Source organism: Rhamphochromis sp. 'chilingali', assembly GCF_963969265.1.
Source record: "Rhamphochromis sp. 'chilingali' genome assembly, chromosome: 20".
In the NCBI taxonomy this organism is placed as follows: domain Eukaryota; kingdom Metazoa; phylum Chordata; class Actinopteri; order Cichliformes; family Cichlidae; genus Rhamphochromis; species Rhamphochromis sp. 'chilingali'.
Genome location: NC_137947.1, coordinates 22488049 through 22511767, shown reverse-complemented (window position 1 = coordinate 22511767; position 23719 = coordinate 22488049). Strand labels below are relative to the sequence as shown.

At 40.2% G+C, this 23719-nt stretch overlaps 1 protein-coding gene across 4 annotated transcripts in view; it reads left to right on the top strand.

Moving 5' to 3' along the window:
* Positions 1-3159: 3159 nt before the first annotated feature.
* LOC308388346 (equilibrative nucleoside transporter 1-like) overlaps positions 3160-23719 on the top strand; it is a 42679-nt gene continuing 22119 nt past the window's right edge. For 2 of the 4 annotated variants that reach the window (XM_080869013.1, XM_080869009.1), the window contains exon 1: positions 17394-17464. The gene's annotated coding sequence lies outside the window, so the exon portion shown is untranslated. Of the gene's footprint in view, positions 3290-17393; positions 17465-23719 lie in introns of those variants that run through there. The other 2 variants (XM_080869011.1, XM_080869012.1) reach the window with 2 other exon arrangements.

Genomic DNA, 23719 nt, shown 5'->3' with positions numbered 1-23719 from the left:
AATAGGTACACCTGTTCAGCTGCTCATTAACACAAATATCTAATCAGCCACATGGCAGCAACTCAATGCATTTAGACATGAAGATATAATCAAAACAACCTGTTGAAGTTAAAGCTGAGGAACAAAGTTGGTTTAAGTGACCAAGGCGCCAGACTGGCTGAAACTGCAACAAAACGCAAAAAATATCCAGTGAGCCATGAGTGTAGCTAGTACTCATGTGCTCTCATTTTTCTAGGCTAACTAGTTTTACATTTACAAGAGAAGTTATCACTGATTAATTCAGGATGTGCACATGCATAGTGCAAACTGACAAAATAATTCAGTTCAGTTACAAAGAAAAAGTCCTTTATTTTTTAGACTGAGTGATATATATGACCTCCAGTTTACAACACAGAGAGTGTGCTGTGCAGTGTCTTGTGTGTGTTTTGATTGGTTAATAATGGAGTTTACCCTGAAGCGTTTACCCACTTTACTTTTTGCATACCTCTGTCCAGCCTGAGAAGAAAATAATTCACCACTAGGTGGTACTGCAAGAACCTTTATTTATCTATCCAACGTCTCAGTCGGTGTAAGAAAATATATTTTCCCACCTCCAGTAGTTGATTTTTGAACATTTCAATTGTTGTATTTAAGCTTGCCTCACAATCCTGCTTAATCATGACATGTAGCACATCTTAGTCAACTAAATGAACTCTGTTCATGCATTGATTTCAAAACCTTTATTAAACTTGGTATTTACTCCTCAAATGTTTTTTCTGTCATGGTTTATATTTTTTCTAGAGCTTTCATTTTTCAATTTTAATCACTCACTCTTGAGAACAGCAGCTGGAAAGCTACATTCGCCATCATCTATGACTTGTTCAGGAACTTGTTAAGCCTTTTTTTAGGCCTTTCCCGAGAATCTCTTCCATGTGGCCTAAAAGTTTCACACAGAACAGCAGCACATTCAGGAATCTCAGTGTTTGGGAAGCTGCTTCAGGCGATTCAGATTGAAAAAGCTAAAGAGCATAATCAGGCCCCAGTGACCCCAGAGCCTAAAACTAACTGCCCTAATCTGGTTATGCAACCACCCACAAAGACACGGGATCATCAGCAGACACCACTGGATCCTTGGACACTATTTCCCACATGTCTGTTCATGTCCAGCCCAAATGGGGACTCAGTGGCTCAAACCTCACCAGATAATTTGTTTACAGTTCCCTGACGTGGCTTGATGTGCTTCAACCACTACTTCATTATAGACAGTCTGAGCTACAGTAAGTAAGAGTGTATAGTCTCTATATAGCAGCAGTGTTTGATCCTAACTAAGGTTATTTGATATAATCCTCCCATACCTTGTTGAGAAAAAAAAACAGTCAAGTGGTTAATCTCCTGCGATTTAAATTATGTGAAACTTACGCAAGGGAATTGGAGGAATTTTCCTTATGTGGGTCAGGACGTGTCTCACAGTTGAGCTCATGAGAAGAAGGGTTATGCTTTTCTCAGTGTGTGTGTTTGTGTGTGTGTCTGCAGGGTATCTGAGAAGTAGTATTGTGCACTGAGTATAGTAATAAGACTTTGAATTGAGCTGGGATTCAGCCATGATCAGGAATTTTACAAACCCAGGGTTGCATAACAGGGTCAGTGAGTTACTCTCCATCCCGTCCAATGAAGGAAACACACAGGACGAACATTTAAGGGGAATCCAGTTGTGGATGAGGAGAGATGTGCTCTGCCTCACACACGATCGCCCACTGTTAGGTTGGGTTTGGTGTGGAGGAGGACAGCAAACGTGTGAAATAAAACATGCATGCATAGTCACACTAATAAGTGTTGGCAAATAGAAATAAGTTGCATCATGTTCACATATTTGTGAAAATGCACCGTGAATAGCACACCAGATATTTCTGTGAGTTCACTGAGTAAATATCTGAATACTGGTGGACCATTCTGTTTTTGTTTTGCAGGTCTCATCTCGCTCCTGCTGCTGATGTTTTAAATGGCATAAACTCAAAGACAGTTTGTGGAAAAACCTTGAAGCAGGCCACATGACACATTTACCCCTTTTTTTTCTTTTCTTTTTTACCTTCTTTTGCTAATCCCGCAATATATAAATCAGATGCTGGACCCTTTGAGATGAAAGGAGCTCCAAAGAAGAAAGAATAACTGATGATGATGCTGCAGCTGGGGGTAGAAGCTGTTTCCTCACATGTCCCAGCTCTCTGCACAGAGCTGGATCAAGCAAAGCCTCGTTTTGTCATCTGTAACTTTATTTATAACAAACCAGCAACATGAATAAAAAATGGAATTCGGGGTTACAAAATAAACCATCTGTGCTGTAAAGCATCCACAGAAGGCGCGCACATTTCTTATCCAACATTAAGTGAGAAAAAACCCCAACCATAAATATGATTTCCTTCTAATTTATTGGTGAGTTTCAGAATATACCATCACTAATTCAAGCAAACATTTCTCAAATTACACCCTCCTTTCTCGATCACCAAGTTAATCCCGAAAGGGAAATCGTATCTCTGCGCCGGACTTCGCTCATAAATATCAGGTTTAAGCTATTTTTTGAAAAAATATTTACTTAAAACATTTCTCACTTCTTACAGATTCGCAACATCTACTCTGTAACAATAAATACCTCTCCGTGTTTTTAATGAAAATAATGCCATATGGGTTGCATTTTCTTATCAGCACTCCCCGATGAAAAAGTCACGAAATGTTCATCCAGAACATGCCTGCGAAATATTCACTGATAGTGTATCTAATTTGTTTCCAAGTCTTTACAACGATTTGAGCCATGTTTACTTTTAAACACAGACAGCTGCAGTATATGTAGAAGATATACATGGGACCTGGGAGGATGCATACAATTAATAGTGCATAAATTAACACTCTTATGAGACTCTTATGGTTAAGAGTAGGTGGCTGCTGGTCCACAACAGTGTGAGACAGACTGTGGTGACAAAATGCATGGACGAATACTTAGATAACTGTGTCCTCTCTCTCTCTGACCCAGTATCAAGCTCTGGTTGTAGTTTTAAAAGGATTATAATCTGGTGGCTTATTTGTAAAAACCCTGGCCCGCTATTTGACGAAATCTAGACCAGTCACAGAAATCCCTTTCGCCTGCCACCCCCACCCTGCAGTCAGTAGCCCATCTATGTGTGCCAGCTGCACGAACAGGGTCTAATTTCGCGGCTGAATGAGACGAGAGAAAACAGACGAATGAACGCGTCAACGCTGTTCCCCACAAAGCTCCGTGCTGCTCGAATGTGAGGTTATCGCAGGCTGGTTGCATTAGGTAAGTCTGTGTTCCTGTCTGTTTGGGACGAGCTGGTGAAACTCCAGCAGAACCGGTGACAAGGTCAAATGCTGCGCATGGTGCTGAAAGTGCGCCAGATGACGCGTGACTGAGGGCAGAGAGCTGTACTCGAATTTTGATGTGAGGCGGAATAGCTGTGGAACAGTCCACACAAACCCCGCGTTTTTGTTGTGATAGCTGCAGAGGAAGTTGAAAGATGACTCGTTTGGACTCAACGTTGGTGCAGGCCAGAGGTTGAGACTTGTGCACGGTTTGAGTTGAGGTGCCACAGCAGGTGGCAGTGTGAGAATGGAGATCCCTCCTTTCAAATACTCACACACACACTCTATGCAGCAGGAGATAACATGAAAGAGCTCCGAGAATAGACCCCACTGATCTAAAAACACTACTGTATCATGTGAACATTTGGCTGGTGTTTTCAGTGCTCACACACCATTTCAGACTCTCTCTCTCCCTGTCCTCTGTGTGCTTGCTATAATGTTGGTGGAGTGTGTTGCACCTTTAAAGCTGCTTGCATATCAGCGCTCCTGTGGCTTTGAGAAAGCTGCTATTCTCTCAGTGATAATATGGTCTGTTGGTTTTCTCCTGCAGTGAACACAGCTGTGCATGTAAAGAGGAGCAGGTTACATCCTCACTGGAGCTGATGTTCTCAGTTCGAAAACAGTCATCAAAAATGTAGTTGATCATTAGAAGAATTGATTTGTTCTCAGTCTTATCTCACTGAAACTGAAAATATTTGGATTTGAACTTGACAAAAGATAAAGGCAAGATGACCGCAGAGCTTTGTGAACTCATGCCGCTCCTAATGTTCAGTTATTTTATAGACTTGCCAATTAAAGGAGAACTACATTTCCTATATGCTGATTATTAAAAACCCCAAACCATACAAAACCATAAACATCACTAAAACATCATCGGGTGTCAGCTATTCCTGCTCCTCCTCCTTCGGAGGTTTAAAAACATTACCGGTTTCCATAATTTAGCCATGCATTCGGAGATGCAGCTGACCTATAAGAACATAGCAGCCAAGATTCAACAAAGTGCAGTCTGGTTGCAACTGTAAGCATGTTTTGTTCTGCTCAGTTGTAGAACAGAGTTTTAGGCTGACATCTGAAATGTAATGGAGTTTAGGGAGTGGTACTTTAAGCAGTGAACCCGATCACTGGATCCAGACCTCCTCGTCCCTCCTGTAGTTTTTCCCACTTGCACTGATTTGATAAAACAATTCTGGGGGAAACTGGGAGGGGATGTCAATCAAATTCCAGGGGGAAAAGAAACCACCCCCACCCCACGTCCCCACTTTAGCAACACCCCAGTGAGTAGCACTTTACTAGTTAATGGGCCTTTGTTTGCAAAATCTGTTAAGTTTCCTATTCATTAGGAAAACAATAAAACTATGTGACATCCTGATTGTTTTCTCTTGTTCTTGTAACAGAGGCACATAGATAGAAGTGATTAGATTACAGACTGCAGAAGCCGAGGATCATTGTGAGTTTGAGCAAGATGCTGAACTCCCTACTAGCTCTGTAACCGGCCTTCAGCACCTTATTAACTGAGCCCAGTTTACTGTCCTTTTCTGCAGCTCTCTCTTTTTGATCTCCTACCAGGACGTTATGCCCTGAGACAATTATGCAGCTATAATTAGAAAGTCCAATCTGAAAATCAGACGGGGGTGGAACAGCACGTAGTGTGAGTGTGCAGCAGGGTAACATGATGCAGTGGACTAACCAAAACCGAATCAAGGTCTTAAACACAACTGACTTTATTTTGTAGAGACAAACCAATCTGTTTATGTATTTAACTGGTGAAATAGAAGGAAATGTCCTTCACAGTTTCATGAAAACAACAGTTGAAATAAATGCAAAGGAAAGGAAATCCTGTCCTGCTTTGACATGGCCCAGAGGAGGATCCCAGTGTCTTTGGTTACCTCCAAACCTTTCTTCATCTTTGGTGGCACAAACCGCTTCAGATGTCTACTTATTGTTTAATGTACACTTTATGGTCATTTTGTTAGGGACACTTGTTCAACTTAATGCATTTAGGCATGTAGACATGGTCAAGATGATCTGCTGAATGAGCAAGAATGGGGATTTAAGTGACTGTGAATGTAGCATGGTTGTTGGTCTGAGTATTGTAGAAGCTGCTGATCTGCAGAAGAGCATCTCTGAAACAGATTAGACAAATTAGACAATAGGATGTTGATCTAATGAGTCCCAGTTTCTGCTGCGACATTCGGCTGAGTCAGAATTTAGTGTAAGCAACATGAAAGTATGGATCCATCTTGGCATGTAACAAAGGTTCAGGCTAGTGCCTGTAGTGTAAGGGTGTGGGGCATATTTTCTTTGCGCACTTTGAACCCGTGGATCATTTAAACACCCAAAACCTCAGTATTGTTGCTGACCTTGTGCATCTCACTTACAGTCTACTGTAAGTAGTGCTAGTTTGTGTGCTAACATACTCAGGTGACACTGCTTTCTGCAGTGTTGTTTTACCATTAGCAAGAGCAGTTGTTTGTTGAAATGTTTTAGGGCAGTTTTGTCTTTGTGAAATGTTCAAAATAAGCATGATTAAGTGCTGAAAGACTTTAAACAATTAGTTGTGCTCATCTAAAGAAGGTTTATTTAGTTCATTATCACAAAGTAAATACCAACAAAAACAAAAGCAAGAAACAGAAAAAGTGAAACTGCAGTCAGCTAGTTATTTTAAACATCTGCATTGATAACAGTGTATCACTAGTTAAGTACTGGTTAACATGTAACTACAACTTCACAAAGCTGTTAGTATGTATACAGACTTCCATGATGGATATTATGATTAACTTACTATAGAAACAAAAGGGACAAAAGGAGGGTGTCTGAACTAAACTGAGAGGGCTTCTACAGTCACTAAAAATAAAGAAGTCTGAGATTACAAATAACCTGAGCGTATTTCTGCAGAAAATACCCAGGAATGTGGTCTGATTAAGTTTCATCAGTAAATAATCTCAGGTTTGTTTTCAGAAGTCGAATAAGGCATATTTTACACAAACACAGAAGTTTGTTGAGTTTAGTTGAGCAAACTGAGGTCAGTTTGGTTTTTGTCAACTAAGGCTCACGCCTAATTGTCTTCGTTGCTGGTCAAGCAAAGTAGATTTCATAAAAATGAGGTAGTTGCTTCATGTTTTTTCATGTGAAGATAGAAGTTATGATTACATAACAAACCAATGATGAGAGTTCAGGGAAACTCCTCGAAATAATCAGAAACATATGTTTGCCATTTAAATCTTTCAGCTAACATTGGGACGTTGTTTAACTTCCAGGCAGCTTCAAATTTGTTGTTTTCAGTGTCCACAAAGTAAACTGCCTGTAAATAACAGAGCAAAAGGCTTTTTACACACTTTGAGAAAACACTAGCAGAAATTCAGATAATTATCAGACATTCCTAATCCGATCTTATATCAGATTTGTGAAGAATAATTTTACAAAAATTGGTGACTGTGGCTGCAAAACAAGCCTAAATCATCACCTCTTCACCACCAAGGTTGACAGTTGGTACGAGGTATTTATTCTGATATGCCATGTTGAGTGCTGTGAATCTGGTTTCCGTTACACCAGGATCACAGCTTTCTGCTGCTGCTGCTGCTTTTCCTCAAAAGAAAAAAGAAAGAAAAGATGAAAGAAAAGGACAGGGCTGATTTTGATACTGTGGTATAATTGGGACATTTGTGGAGAATGAGCAAGAGTCAAGACCACACACAAAGAGTGAGCCAAGGGCGAAAACTAAATGGATTACAGGCACAAGGCTGACTGTAATTTCTCTTCTCACTTGCACTGAAATTAAGCTCAGTTTCTTTGATCTGGACTACAAAGCTTTACCCAAAGATCTGGGAAATACTAAGTTTAAGATTTAGAAGAAAGAGAAACAATTCTGAGGCTATTGATAGAAATGTATGACTTACTAGATGACTTGGGTCTACTCAAAAAACATTCAAGTCATGTGAATAATGTTGTTGCCCAACATATCTAAATCTGCAGACTGATATATGCATGCCATTTTGTGATACACGCATACAGCACACAGTATACATCTTTTGAGGTTTATGGTTTCCTTAATTCTGAAAACATTTTGCAACCAGGCTAGACTGCAAGACAACCACAAGCTCATTGCACACCAGTGCGACAAGGTTGCATGCATAAGAGGGCAAAGCAGGCTTTCCTGTGTTTTGGTATCTTTACATCATATAAAGAGTGTTCTCCAGTCTGTAGCTGTTTAAATATGTTTGAAGAGTCAGTGTCCTTTTTCGTCCTTCCTCATATGTAGCACACAGCAGGAGACTAGCTGCATCAGTAGTATTCTCACTCTTGCGTGTATTCCCTGGTTTAGAGTGAGCATGCTGGAGGCAGCATATCTGCAAGGTAGGAATTCTGTGCCCCATTACTTGGAGTGTTCTCACGTCAGTGCAATCAGACATGACATAGTTTTTTAGCTGGGAGCTGGCAGGTAAAAGACTTTCACCTCCTTTGGGTAATGTCTATAAGTCCGTCTATTAAAACATCCTAAACAATAGATAAATCCAAGGTCAGTATAAAAAGAGAATGTTTATCTTTATTTTCTTTACAAAAATGAATGTTGTTAGATTCTAGATACTGTTGCGTTGTTTGTTTGTTTTTGTTTGTTTCATATTCAGTTTTTTTAAAAAACCTTTTGGAAAAAATTAAAATCCTTGAGGCATCATTTAGTCTTTTATCTCTGATTTACTGAGATCTTAAATCCTCCTTAAACATTTAAAAGCATATCACACCTTTATCAAACAATGCTTTTGCAAAATGCTAACTCCGCCTCCAAATAATGATATTGTTGACAGATGTCGGGGTCTGTTGCATGATCGTCTGTGTGATGATGTCATGCCACTTGTGGTCAAAGTCTCAGCAGTACAACTTGAGGCTAAAAGAGAGTAGAGGTGTCATGTAAACAAACACAATATAATATATGATAAACATGCTTCTTTTGTTCATTATCTATTAATAATAAATGAAAAACTGTAGAACTGAACCTTTCCCACATCTCTGTTTGAGATGCATTGATGATGGTGCCCATGACACGTCTCACAGTCACTGTTTGGCCATGCATGTGGCAGATGCCTCACACTTAATCATCAAGTGTCACACTGCCATGTGGTCCACACGCAGCTGAGGGATCTGGTGTCAGCTTAACGAGCAAATAAAGGCCAGCCTACAGTTCATCCTCAGTGTGAAACAAGCTGTTACAGTGTCCTTCTACCTCTCTTTAAGCTAGTGGCTGTCTTTCTTAAATGCCGCCTTTCAAAAGTTGAAAAGCTTGTGCCCAAAACTCTGTAATTTTTTTAATAATCATTTATCATTTATTTTATCATAAATAAAATTTCAAGTTTAAACTTATTTCAAAAAGGGTCAGTGATATATATATATATATATATATATATATATATATATAATGTTCTTCCTCTACCTGTGTGTTATACTTGTATAACTATGTATGTGACAAATAAAGAACCTTGAACCTTGAACAATATCACCAAAGTCTTGTTTTTTTTTCTCCATAAAACAGAATAAATCTGTTTTTATCACTTTATACTGCGCCGTTGTATAGCTTTGCTTTTTTGATGACTCCTCTGACCATCCAGACTCTTCTTGCCATCAAGGAGCACTCATGTGATCAGTGATTATGACATAAAATTTTGAAAGAAAGCAACCAGAGATACGGTTCTTTAGGCCCACGGTTGTAACTGTCTCTATGCTGGATATAGTTGGTAAGGACCGAGAGGTTGGGAAAGGTGGAAGGATGGCCACGTAGAATAAAGCCTGACCACAAAGGTGTCCCTTTACTTTTCTACCAATCCTGCCCACACATCCTACACACTTCCACTCTGTTTGGACATCCTTGTAGATGCTTCAAACTATTCTCAGATGGAAGTAGAATATAAAGCTCTACAACACCACGACTAGTCAGGAGACTGAGGAAAATACTCATACTTTTGGAAGTGCATCCAGTTTTTTAACTAACTGGAGCTCTGCAGTCATTGCGTACACACACAGGCTTATTGTAACCAGCAATTTTAATTTTACTTTTTTGACAATTAAAAATGAACTTTAGCAGCTGCCTCCAACACCCTCCTTCCAGTTCTCATCTATATAAGTTCCCCCAGTTCTACAAGCTGTTCATTCTCATTTACGTGCCCCACCCTCCCTCCCCTTTTCAATTCTTTAACTTCTTCAATTCTCTTTGGCACATGGGGATCTGCCAGGCCCGGGAGCCATTCCCCTTCGAGGCTTTCCCCAAACCGCAGCTCAATTCATGTCCAAGCCATTCACCTTTACCTACTAAGACGCTGACAAACCGAAAATGAGGACATGGGCCCAGCGAGTGAAAACAACATTTTTATATGAATTCCTAAGACCAAGCACAGAAAAAACTCTGTATTTTCATGCAGAACATGAACTGCAATTCATTGTTAATGTTCTGGATAAACTATGCAGAAAATTTCCATAGTTTAAATAAATATCTGACTCCATTACTAATCCTTTGAAATCCAGGGTGAAACTGAAGAACTGCAATTTTTTTTTTAAAGTGACTGTAGAGAGCCTCATCACCTGACTCTGACAGTCTGAAATTATGTGCTGTGCCACTGTGAAAATATAATTTCACTAAACACATTTCTTAAGCAATTACAGCCTCAAGTGTGCCTTTGTTTCCATTATGGTTTCAACAGATGGCCTGTGTGTGAAGTGGAGGGAGATGAAAACAGTCAAGGTTAAATAAGACTGGGAAATCAAGAACAATTGAGTACTGGGTTTCAAATGGGCAACCACACCACAGAAAACAGACCTCCAAAATGTTAAAAAAATAAAGCCTTTGCATCTGGTTACCTCTGCTTGATTATTTTCCCTTATGGGGACAGACCAACAGGATGGCTGTAAGCTCCTGATAAGATGTAAAGCAGGGCCTGGGCGAAAACTGATGGCATTAAGAAGAGTGGCAAACAACATCAAGGAGAAGAGTAGATCTATAGATGCTCATGATCTGATAGCCAAATGTACTCCGGACCTAAAGTCTTGTAACAGCTGTCTGTCAGTGGGGAATTCAGATTTCCTGAGCTGTTTTCACAGATGATGTTATGTAAGTAGATACTCAAAGAAAACACAGGCGGCTGCATGCAAACACATATACGTTTACACGCATGCAGTCATGGACTTCAGCTGCAGTTCAGATCATGTGCAGAATCGCGAGATTTCTCACATTTACTGCAGTTTAATATTTGTTGTGTGTGTCGTGGTGAATGTCTGTGCGGTTAGTTCATAGTAAAACTGGGCATGGAGACTTTGGATTCAACAATTTCAAAGACACTAACCTTGTTAAGCAGTTATGAAAAACACATGTTGTGACATCACAGATTGAGTTAGCTAGTGCCCACATAAAAACAGGGATTTTATGTTTTTAAGTGGGGTTTTTTCTGTGCAGTTTCTGCTTTTCTCTACATGAAAACACACTTTTAGCTCACTTACAATTGACTGACCTTATAGATAGATAGATATTCAGACACTGTTTGCATTGTTTTGACATAGAGGCAGAGCGTTTCGTCATCTCTAATTTGTGCCTCCTCGTTCCCTCTGTCTACTTGCCTGTGACACGTAAAGCAATTTCAGTGTGTCATGTTGAATGAAATCAGTTCCTAGATTGCATCAGAAGGACAGAGGAGACTTGCTGGAGGAGCTTTAATCAGGGATGCACAGAGCATGTTTTTAGTGCTTCTTATTAGCCAATATAGAGCTTTGTGGGAAGGCTTTTTATGACAGTGCTTGTGTGGATTCAGTTCTAGAATGAGTGAGGGAAAACGTGGATGTTTTTTTAGGTTGGTTTGTGTGTCACGCAGTTCTTGCTTTGTGTTCGGTTGGTCACCGATTATACCTTTCTATCTTTCTGCAATTCTCATCTGAACGATGATGATGATACGTGAATGTAACTCATGGCTTGAAGTCTTGGTACCTCGTGATGCTTTGAGATTTGAGTTCCTGTTTAATATTCTTGAATGTTGGTTTGTGCTTAGGGGCTGCATGGTGGTGCACTGGTTAGCCCTGCTGCTTCATTGCAAGAAGGTCCTGGACCCTGCAGAGTTTGCATCTTACTCTGGCTTCCTGCAGAAGTCCAGTGACATGGATGTTAGATGTTAGGTTACGTGGTGATTCTAAATTGGATGTAGGTGTGAGACTCAATGGTGTGTTAGCCCTACAACAGACTGGTTAAGAGTCTAAAATAAAGGGCCAATTTCTCTCAAGTAAGGCACCTAGAGCCCCAACCCCTTGTAAAATGAAGGATTTCTTCAGTTAATTTAGAATTAACTCCAGCTGCATATTAACCATGCCTGTAAGCCAGCAGTCTTAAGGATGAAATCAGATAAAGCCACGTTAAGAATCTGGGTTCAGAGCTGCAGGTTGCTGACACCTTCCTTACACCACATTGGGATTAAATGTGATTGAAATGCACTGCAAACATTTCAATGTATTAAATGTTGACCTTTTATGCCTGAGAAGCACTTGCCATTTGTTATGAACTGTGGAATAAAGCAATTAATTGTTTGTTGGTTCCAGTTTCCATATTTCTGGGCTTTTTTTAGTACCACTTTATTTCCTGGGATAACAGCAGCTCTTTCCAGAGAACTGGTCTCTGTCCTGTCGTCAGAACAAATCTGCTACAACACAAATTAATTTTAAGGATAATAGAAATGTAGAAATGACAAGAATGCACACTCACACAGCCTCCGCCTCTGCATGTGCAGAACAGACTCGCAACTGTTTTTTTGAGGGCAACTGTGACTGAGAGTGGTGTGAGAAATTTGTGGGTGGGTTCCCGCTATCTCAGAAGATCTACGTGTCAAGTGCTCTTAAGTAAGGCACCTAACCCCCCGACTTCTCCCCGCTGCCTTCTCCGTGTGTGTTCATTGCACATGGATGGACTCAAAATTTCTGTGTACAGAACAAACACACCTTGTAAAATGAAGCATTTCTTTGTTTTAACATCATGTAATTCATACATTTTAACAGCATTCAGTGGAAGGTTAAAACCTGCTCAAACTGACATAAATAACTTCTATTCTCTGTCTTCAGTTTCGTATAAATGTGCACACCTGTTTGTCCATCCTGAAATGAAAAATGAGCTCAGTGATTGATGGAAAAGATCATTTTTATGTGCAGGAGCGATTCATTTTTCAGATACGCTTAGATAAGCTTTTATCAACACTTATACATACCAAGTTAGTGATATATGAAGAAGTGATTTAAGGGAATTCAGCAAATTAAAGTCTGATGGTTTCTGTTTTATTTCATGGTCACACAGAAGAATGTGAGCAGCAACTCTTCAAGTTGCACAATTTGGGACTAATGCCAGTTTTAAATTTTCTGGATTTGGATGTAAATCCCATAATGGACTGTTTCAAAATCCTGTCCCTCAACGCACCTCCAGATTGAGGGGAATTCCTTGTCTGTGCAGTAGCAGATTTGCTGATGGTCCATTGTGACAGGGATTTCATAGTACCGCGTGACCCTTGCAACGACTCGCACTCAGTTGGGAGTTTGAAGGGGCTTCTGAGGTAATGAAAACAGGGATTCCACTCTCACATATCTTTGTGAGGAGTTTTTCTTTGTTTGTTTGTCTTTATCACTTCAGTCCAAGTTTTAAACCCTAAAAATGGAGCCAGGTCTTAAAATCCTCATCCTCCAGTAGAGAGCTTACTTCACCCTGCTTCCTAAGCCATTCGGGGGTTTAGAGGCCATCCGTTGGGATTCCTTTCTTTACCACTGTCTTCTTAAATCTCAGTATGTGGTCAGAAAGCCACTTCCAGCCTATTCACGTCATGCCCTCCTCCTCTCTCTGCGTGCACCTCTTATGCCACAAACTTCACAAGATGTTCTCGAATTAGACGTGTGATGTTTATTTGCTTAACTTTTGTTCTAAAAATGGCAAAACAAGGAAGCTGTTCGTGGGTCAGCGGGAAGCGAAGGGGTTAAGCATTTCATCTGACAGCGACACAACAAAAAGAAGAAGGCCATTGATTGTTTTTTCAGGCTCTCATTGACAATATGAAAGGTTGCTTTGGCTGCATGTTCAGCTTGTGCAGGCTAAAACCGCCTCTGCCAGATGTCACACAGGCGCTCCAAAGGAGTCAGTTTTCGCCAAAGACCACAAACACGCACACCCGTTGGGTTACAGTTGCTGCTGTTTTCTCTGCCCCAATTTTCTGGTCGTCACCTGCATTTATCTTTCCCACATTACCCGTCAGATATCTCTGCGTTCATGCTCAACATTGCCTCATGAAAGAAGTCTCTCATAGAACCCATATTCTCTTTTTTTCCTTTCTTTTATTTTCCTTCTCCCTGGCAGTCTCAGTCCTCTTCATGGAAAAACCCAGTTAAGTTTGTGCCTTACAGCACTGACAAGCTGCTAACCGACTTTCCTCTTTGGCTACACAAGCCAATAAACAAGCCACAGACATATATAGTTACAAAAATACATTTGAAAGGCCAGTGATGGAAATGCTGTGCAGTTTTGTGTCTTCACACCAGCAGAGAGAGAGAGAGACAGTGGACCCTCAGTCCTCTTTGCTCAGCTCGTCGTTCACTGGGTTTGGGTTTGCAGGGAAGCAGACAGACTTGTTCTCCGTCACAGATGGTTTCTGTCCGAAACCGCCGCAAGCTTTTTTTAGACGGAGGGGAGACAGGGTGTGGATGACTGTGTACCTACCACAACTATATGAGTAAACAGGGTTAAGTGTATCCAGACTCGACACAAAAATGTCCACAAACAACGGCCCACGTTTTATGATGAAATTATATGCTGGTGTCTCTTTTTGCACACTCTTGAGACAAGCTGTACTCTAAAAGATTCTGTAAGATGTTTGTATTTTATTTAGAGATACAGCAGGCCAAAGTGTTGCACAACAGCAATAACCGATTCCATCTGTTTCCAGCTTTTGATCACGACAAAAACTGGACTCAGTTCTTCTAGTACAAGGGAAAAAAAATGTTTTCGGCATTTTTTTTTGTTTTACACAAATACAGCTCTTTAGGAATACTAAATAGGCTTTCTAATCTTGTCTGTGGGTGATTTGCCCTTCTCTATATGCCTCAGACTGTTAAACTTAGTCAGCTTTGGCCTTCAGGGCAAATTCCTGTGCCTAATGTCTTTGCATTCGAAAATACTGTAGGTTAGTGTGAATATTAGTAATGCATGGTAAATAATTGATTGTACATTTTTAATTAAAACAACTCCCTCCATATTTAACACCGAATTAATTACTGGTAACTATCTGTATTGTGCTGCTTTGGAAATACAGTACTGTGCAAAACTCTTGAGATACCTCTTATTTCTTTATTTTGTTTCCAAGGAGCCAGACTTTTCTTGTAATTTTCTGAAGGGGTCTTGGGCAATAGTTATCCAGGCTCTCTGAAGATCTTTGTCTTTGGATATTGGCTGCTTTTTTACTCACTGTCAGTCCAGTCTTTGTATCTGACCAGAATGTTGTTTTGTTTGTTAAACCACTTAACACAGACCTATGAATCACTCAAGCATAAAATGTGCCGAACTCATGGCACATGGCAAAATCTGATTTTAAAAAGTGGTTGCCCCAACAAGGTGATTCCCAAGGAGCTATATTAGCTAAAACTAGATATTTCTCAGTAACATCTATCCTTAAAACATTTGAGAAAACCATTTTGATGCAAGCTCAATCATCCAGGTAAGGAAATCCCAAAAGATCAGTGGTTGTTGATCAGTAGTCATGAATATTTGCATATTAATGATCAAGGAACTGACCTCACCTCTCCTCACCTCCTCCAGGAGAGGTGCAACAATGAGTGTTTATAGCATCTGTAAAATATGATGGAGGCTCTGTCATGGTGTGGGGCTGCATTTCAGCCTGTTGTGTTGGGGATCTTGTCAAAACTGATGGAGCTGGGAATGCAGAAAGAAGGGTTTGATTTTAAACCACTGATACCATCTGAAAAATGTCTTTTTGGCAACAGGCTTATTTTTCTGCATGTCATGTCATGGATTGGCAGAGCTCAAAACTCGACATTACTGAAGCAGTGTGGGATCATCTTGATAGAAAACGGAGCAAAAAGCAGCCAGCATTCAAAGAAAAGCTTTAATTGTCTTTCAAGAAGCCTGGAGAAGTATTCCCGAAGACTACTTTAAGAAATTACTAGAAAGCTTGTCTAAGAGAATGGCAGTGCTGAAGAGTAAAGGTGCTCATACCAAATATTGACTTTCAAACTCTTTCAAAAATTATAACTGTACAAACTCTGTTTTTGCCTTATGTACTGATTTCTGTCTACATCAGAGAATAGGATCAAAGAATACATTCATTAGGATTGTCGAACTTTGTGATTGAATTCTGAATCATTGCTTCTCAGGCTTCAAGTAGAAGACACATTAAATTCCTTTTCTTCCTCTATGGGAGAATCGCAGCTGATGGGTTTTCATGACCAAAGTTGAAACATCACTCAAACATGGATTTATCTCTGTTTGCATCACTTCCAATCTATGTAATGGTGCCTTGCAGAAACTTTGTTTCGTGCTTCTTGCTCAGCAAATGTGGAAACTCCCTCAAGACTTGCTTATGACGCTGACTGTGCAAAGGTGTTATCAAATTATTATTATTATTATTAAAAGGGGCAGGGATAGCTCAGTAGGTAAAGTGGTCGCCCCATGATCGGAAGGTCGGCGGTTCGAATCCACTTAACGGCTACCCTGAGGTACCCCTGAGCAAGGTACCGTCCCTACACACTGCTCCCCGGGCGCCTGCTTAGTGGGCTGCCCACTGCTTCACTGAGTGAATGGGTCAAATGCAGAGAAAAACAAGTAATTTCCCCATGGGGATCAATAAAGTATCCATTATTATTATTATTATTAAAGCAAAAGGTGGTTGCTTTGTTATAGAATATATTTAGTTGGTGGTATTTTTGCTTACTTTGTTTTTTTCGTTGTTATTTTGAAGTTCTGAATTCTTGTAGCAAAAACAAAGAAAAACCATGCTGTGCTGTGGCAAGTACTTTTGCATTACTTGGTTTCATTTGTACCACAAGCTGCTTCTTTAGAGTGATATAATTGCCACATTTATGGTTGTGCTGGTCACATCAGTAGTGATATGATTACTCATCAGAGATGTTTCAAAAACAGTCACAGACATTGGCATTACACATCCAGAAAGTCTTGGGTGGCAGATGACATTTTATTGTCGTCCCACATCGAATACTCAAGCTTCCTCCGCCTCGTCACTGGTTAGGCTTCACGGCGTGCCATTCAGGGATGATTTTGAAAGTGCAGTTGACTTGCCGAGCCATAACATTTTATAGTGTGTTTCCATAAATTGTATTCTTTCCGTTTTTTCCTTTTAAATAGAATTACAGTGTAGAAACACTTTCTTATGAGTAATTTTTTTATTCATTGTTTATGAAAAAAGTACACCTGACTAGTGTCAAAATATGCTTATTGAGGAAAAGCTAATATAACAGCCTTCTACTACACAGCAGTTTGTTTGTTTATTATGTTATATATTAATAATCTTGAGCTGCAAGGTTGTATCTAGTAGCTGTAGTTGAGCATGTCAAATCATTGTAGTAAGTGTAAATGGGAAGTGTTTAACAAAAAAATAGGAAAAAAATAACCTTAGTTATGTCAGTTATTTTTCACTGACATACTGTATTAACAAAACGGATTTGAAATCACACAAAAAACGTGGCATGGGGTGCCACCCCATGCCACCCCGTGCCACCCTTCTAGATCCGCCCCTGCGGATAGTGCTGAAACGAAAAAGCTCGATGAAACACTGTCTGAAACGAATAAGCCTGAACTACAAATTAAAAACAATGCAGAAAACTTAAAGGCTCGGAGCAAAACTCACAGACTGTGACAAAAGGATCCTTTCGTGTTGTGTTTGGGCTCATTTATTAATTTTAGATATTTGTTTTTATACCCTGGCGGGCTACCACCCAATAACAGGCTTATTTTCGTCCCCTGTGCGCCTTTTGTTGTTCTAAACTTGCGATAAATGATTGGGTGATGATCATGCCACGAAGGCGTGTCTGTCTGTTCATTTGAGTAGACGAGTGGATGGGGACAAGAAACTCCACCAACTCCGGTAAGGTAAGACATCACACTGCAGTCAATGAGCGCTAGTCTGTACTCACAGACGCTTATTTTACCTTTATCATCAAGGATCGCCACATAAATGCGCGGTAGTTTGAAACCGCCTTCAGATTAAGCGTAAAAATAACGTTGCTGTTGTATCGGATGCTGATTTGTGCTGTTATGTTAAAGTTACGAGGCCGTGGTTCGTTTTTATACCTAAAATAATCTAAAGAGGTAGAAAAACAGGCAGACTGACCGGGGCTTTCGTTACTCCGTGGCCGCGTGTGTCCTTTGTTGATTTAAATTAAATTTAGCGCCACGTTTTCGCGCTCTATCCCGGCAATTAGACACAGACGGTCCGGCTAGAGAAGAGGGCTGACTAATGGAAACATTGTGGTGCTAAAAAACGCTGTTTCTTAACGCATTTTTTCATTCCTGCGCTTCGCATTTCGCCGGTTTTTGTTTCTCTCAGCACGAGAGTGACACATCTAAACCACTGCTGCAGCTTCTTCCCGAATTTTGTAATTAAAAAACAAAAGACTCTAATGAAACTCTTGTCGAATGAAAGAATTGCATATAGCAGTGCTACATTTTTAGATAACCTTGTGATCAGTCGTTGGACACGTGGTTGGTTGTGTGTGTGTGTGTGTGTGTGTGTGTTGGCAGCTGTAATGGGCTCTTCAACGTGCGTGATGGTATCACACAGGAGCTAATGAAATGAATTGATGAGCAGGTGAAATGAATGCATTCACCGCTTAAGCGTGCCAGTTGTAATCTGAAACCATAAGTGTGGTTGGAACAGGGGAGTGGGCATCCTGTGGGGTTCTTTCTCTTGTGGTTTTGTGATACTTAGATGATTTATAGGGGGTAGTTCTGTTGCAGGCTCTCTCCCTTACTGAGTGTCTTTCCTGGCCTGGCTTCAGGTCACATGAATCTGTGTCTATTTGTGACTCTGTGACCCCTGAACAGAGAGAAGAGTGTGCCAGAATGGCAACTCCCCCCCCCCCCCCAGTGAACAGCTGATGGTGCTGTGACCACCACAGGGTGACTAGTAAGAGTGGGAGTTAAGTTTTCACCTGTTTCCTGAGCTTTAACCAGTCTTCTTGGTTACAGAATATAGCATAGATCATTTTTGGCTAATGTGAAGGAAATGATTAGGCTAAACTGACTCACTGCCTTGTATTTCAACTCAACTGTGCCGACTGTAGTGCAGTCATGGAGCTGCTGTTGCCAGTCTGCTATTCATCCAAACCACCTGAACCAACTGAAAAGACGGGCAGCTGGAGAAAGGCTTTGTTCCTGCTCCCGCTAGAGTGGCGGGAAAGGAAAATGAGTGTAAAGACAGCAGGTCACAGTGAAGACAACAGATCTGGAGACCTTTTAACACCCTTTCTTCTGGTGTGAATTGGATTTCTTTGTAAATTCTAAGGATTTATAATCCTGATACTCTCAGTACCTCACTGAAGTCTCCCTTATCTCCCTGTGTTATTGATTCCTGCTCTTATTTGCCCATGCAAATAATTATTCCCAGTTTGAGACAGCAATCTATGTAAGTCACTGGATTGCTTTTGTAGGTAAAATCTAAAAAGGGGAAAAACCTAGACAGCATGGTTGCAGTAGGTAGTAGTTTGTTTCTAAATAAAGATTGCAGTAGAGAGTGCTTCCTGTTGTTTTTCACTTCTTATAAATAGATGGAGTTATGAGTAATAAGCCAGATATTGTGTTTCAATTGTATTTCCACTCCCAGCTCCAGTGATGTTAGAGGTTTGTTGAATTACCTTCATTGATCTGCTTTCATTGTGTATTGGGTTGTTGTGCAGGTCTGCTTGCTGTGAACGTGACAACTCAAATCCCTTTTTTGTATACGTGATGAGATTAAGGTATTTGCCAACGTCTCAGGATATTCCTTGAATATGAGCTGTCACAGTCATTGTTTGTATTTATTTATTTATTTTATCACTGACTGAATAAAAGGCCTGTACAGGCACGGCGTTTGGTGATGTCCACTGACTGTGACGTTGACACCAAATAGCAGCTTTGAGGTGATGAAAAACTGAACTTTTATGCAGCATAAATTTGCTGCCAGGGCAGGTGGTTGCTATACTGATGCATGGCCCAGTGAAAATTGGAAAGCAGTGTGAAGATATTGTGTTACTGTTTACTGTACTTAGTTTGCAGTGAGGCAGGAGGGTGTGCAAGAACATGTATGAGCATGTGAACCTAAAATACGTTAAGAGATAAAGTACATGTAAAAGTCTTGTACCATCCCTCAAATCTTTATTCAGTTCTTTATCCTATTAGGAATAGAAACATGAGAAATGGATGCATTGGATTTATTGAAATGTGTAACAAAGTGACTAGACACATAGTTTAAACTAGGTTTTGTCATATGTGTAGACACACCTCTAATTAGGTGCCTTTTTTATGCTTGAATAATTCTTTTGACACACACACACAAAAACAGGTTGGTCTGAAAACGGTCAAGTACAGGACTGGACTAAATGAATGACACATTTCTAGCTCCTTGATAGCGCAATGTAAAGAAATGAGGGGTGGCTCAAGATCTTTGCACATCACTGTAGCAACATATATACTTTGACAGCATATAACTTGTATCTCAAATGAAAGTGTTGCAGTTTTTTGCTGTTCATTGCTCTTAACTTGCATAAAAGTCAGGGTGAGTGGTTGCCCGCTCTCTACGAGAATTGGCAACCAGAGTAAACCACTTCCTTATGTAGTCTGCCAATAAAGTGATGGTCAATAACGCAGCTTCACACTTTAAGCTTTGAGAAACTGAGCTGTAAACCTTATTCAACCCAGAACTCCTCTCTTATTCTCTCTTCTTTGTTCAAAAATGAGCTCAAACATCTTGAAAATTTTTTCTGGCCCTTTTTTTTTTTTTTTTTTTAAATGGAATTTTTTGCTTTACCCATGTCTTCCTCCTTTTTTTTTCAGTCGTTCAGTTTGTTGTTCTCTTTAGACAGAATCAAGATAGTGAAACTGTCCATGACACAAACTGGAGGAGAGACTGCGTGAAATTGAAATCAAGACTGTAAAAGTCAACATACTACAACGTAGCTATAAAGTATTCCTGGGTGTCCTCAGTCTGAGCTGTGGAGCAAACAGAAATTTCTGTGTGTGCCTCAGTTTGTGTGTCATACTTGAACCCAGGGCGATTCTAGTTCAAACTTCTAGAGGGTTTCAGCTCCCAATCATAACGTTATCCATACAGTGCCTTCTAATTAATTAAAAAAAATATGCCGTTTGCAAATGTCATCAGCCCTTTTCACATTTGCAAACTTCAATTAAGTTGGAGTCGCTTTACCATGTTACCTTCAAAAGCAACCTAATTGGTTGGATGACCTATTGTAGTGTTTAAGAATAAGCCGAGTGAATAGTCGGAGATCTCAGTCTAATCCAGCCATTTTAGGGTGGAGGCTTTAGTTATCAAACCCGAGGCAAAGGCTCAGTCAGGAAAGAAGTATCGTCGTATATCCCAATTTTATGACTAGAGAATAGATCTGAAGTCTCTTCGTCAGTGTAGTGGCAGTCATCCTGTTTGAGCCATGTTTAGAGTGGTATGAATCCTGAATAAACTACCATTCATATTAATATGCGTTGTTTAGAATATCCACTGGCATTTTTTAAGTGTGCTGCTGGAAAGCACACAAAGCATCCATGAAATAAATGAAAAACTACTTTGTGAAACCCAAGTATTGTTTTTCCAGCTAACTTCACCATCTGCTGCCTCCTTCTTTCTCCTTTGTCCTCTCTCTATCCTCCGCACTCAACTAGAAATTAAAAAATGGCAAAAATATAACCTTATAATAATTTATAAGAGCAAGTGGGGGATCCACAATCGATAACGGGACAACACAGCTTTATAATTTTTAGTGAATTTTACTACACGTCCTGTCTTACCTGTTTATTTTTGCTCCGTCTCTTTGCCGTCTTCATCCTGCTCTCGCCCTTTCTCTCCCTCTCTATGTTAAATATTACAGTCAAAGACATGAAGATGTCAGGTGCAGATTTCAATTAATCACAAATAAACACCGAAGTTTTACTTTGCAAACATTATATTTGCTAACTAAATTGTGAAAATAACAGCTGTATATCCATGTGCCTCTTGTGTGAGTGCTTATGAACTCCAACTCTGGAGCAGCCGGCTTGTAGTCTTTGTTCTGCTCTGCTGCCTCGGTGAGCTCAGCGTAGCGGCACATGAACCAGCTTTTCACCTCCTGCAGGTTGTGGTTAATTTGGCCCTCAAGTGCACAGCAGATTACCAGAGCAGAGCAAGCAGTCCCTGAGGTTGAATTGGAGTACATCCAACTGTGTGAGATTCTTTCTGGGAAGGTGCTGAATGGCCTAAAGGGCGGCCAAAGGAGCAACCTGGGCCAAAAGCCAGCCGGTAGCAAAAACAGGAGACTGGAAGTGCCAGTTAAAGTTAAAGGAGTGTCCACACAGGAACTGATTCACTCAGCACACATCCCTTTGTAGCTGACGGTCAATTGCTAGTGGGTGTTGCAGGTAACAGTTGCCTAGGTAACTGTTGTATTTGCCACCCCGTCATATGCCAATCAACACTATCCTTTACTGTTATTGTTGTTGCCTTAATTGCTCATATTGAAGTTCAGAAAAGTTCTCCTGTGGAAATCATTCCAACTTACTTTCTTGGAATGTTCAGGTTCGGGTTCAGAGCTAGTTTGGAGCGAGTCACAATGACGACTCAGAGGGTTAATATTGCAGAAATTCCTTTTTTTTTTTTTCTTAGAGAGGATTCCAAAAACATTCAGATTTGTAGGTTAATATTTTTAGGGCTTTATTTAATGGGAAGTTTATTTGTGTTGCGGTGGTGGGATGCAGTTGTGGAGCTAGAATAGAGAGTTGTAAATACATACTGATGGGGAATCCCACACTGTAGGAGGGGATGTATTGGAAAGCTTGATGATAAGTGCTGTAGATCAAAACCACTATTGTGGTAGTTTCCATGCTCTGTCTTCGAGAAATTTCGGACCTGAAAAGCTATCCAATCACAGCTACATATTGCTTGTTTTTTTTTTTAACAACACCCCTCCGTCCTACTGGTTGCACACACTGATCATTTAATGGCACACGCTAATGCTACTGATATCAAAATCATTTTACATCGTGGGCCACATACAGCCCACTTTGATCTTAAGTGGGCCTGACCAATGAAGCTCCATTGTCTGTGAGTGTTAAGAACTTTAACTACTATTGAATCCCTAAAATAGCTCAATTTAAGAAAGAGAAGTCTAATTTCAACAGTACAAATTGCAGAAAAAGTTCTGATAGCTTATTGCTCAGACTGTTATTTAATTCACAGGGTTGGGAGGGTTCACAAACTTGAGCATGACATGTCTCTTCAAGATTCTCAGTATAAAACTATCCAGTCTTCAGCAGTCATGCTAAAATAAACAGCACCACCATATCCATTTCCTCTGGTTAATTCCTAGAAAAACAATCCAGTTCCAGTCTAGTTGCAGTTTAATATTACTAAGTCAATATGCTGTGACTTGAAAAGGGTTTGGCTCCCATTAGCACTGGGACATGACCTCGAGGAGAGAGTTTATTCTTCACACACCTCATCATATGACCAGCATCAAACTATTCTGTAACTCAGCCTGGGGATAAAGGCGTCTCTGTTATAGAGGTGAGAAAGAGGAACTTCTAACCTTTTCCATCCATGTTTAGCTCTGATTTAAGTGGCATTTTAACTCTAACTTCTTACCCTCCACTGTATCCCACTTTGAAAAGCTCACTTCCCCATACACCAAACCCCTTGTCACTGTCCTTGTCTCTAAATTCAGGCCAACACGCCACATAGACATGCATTACTTCCATAACACGTGCCACTCTTTTTCACATGCCAGTAGGGCTGCCACAAACGATTATTTTGATAGTCGACTAGTCACCGATTATTTTTGCGATTAGTCGACTAATCAGATCATCATCCATTGGACGTACAGCGTACAGCTTATTGCACCAGCAGCATCTGGTCTTATATAACTATCATTAGCTTACAGCTTGAAGTGTTTGTGCTAACTAAAAATAAAGACAAGATGGTAGTTTATTAATTTTTAATGAAATTTGCAGATTGTTTCGGTGAAGTTTAATAAACTCCTTGCTTTCTAAAATATAACAGGACACCGGAGTATATTCTCCAGCGTCTCACACTTCTGATAATCAGCTGTCTGCTTGACAGTTTTAGCTGTGCAAAAACTATAACTTTAATCTCAGCCAAACCGATTT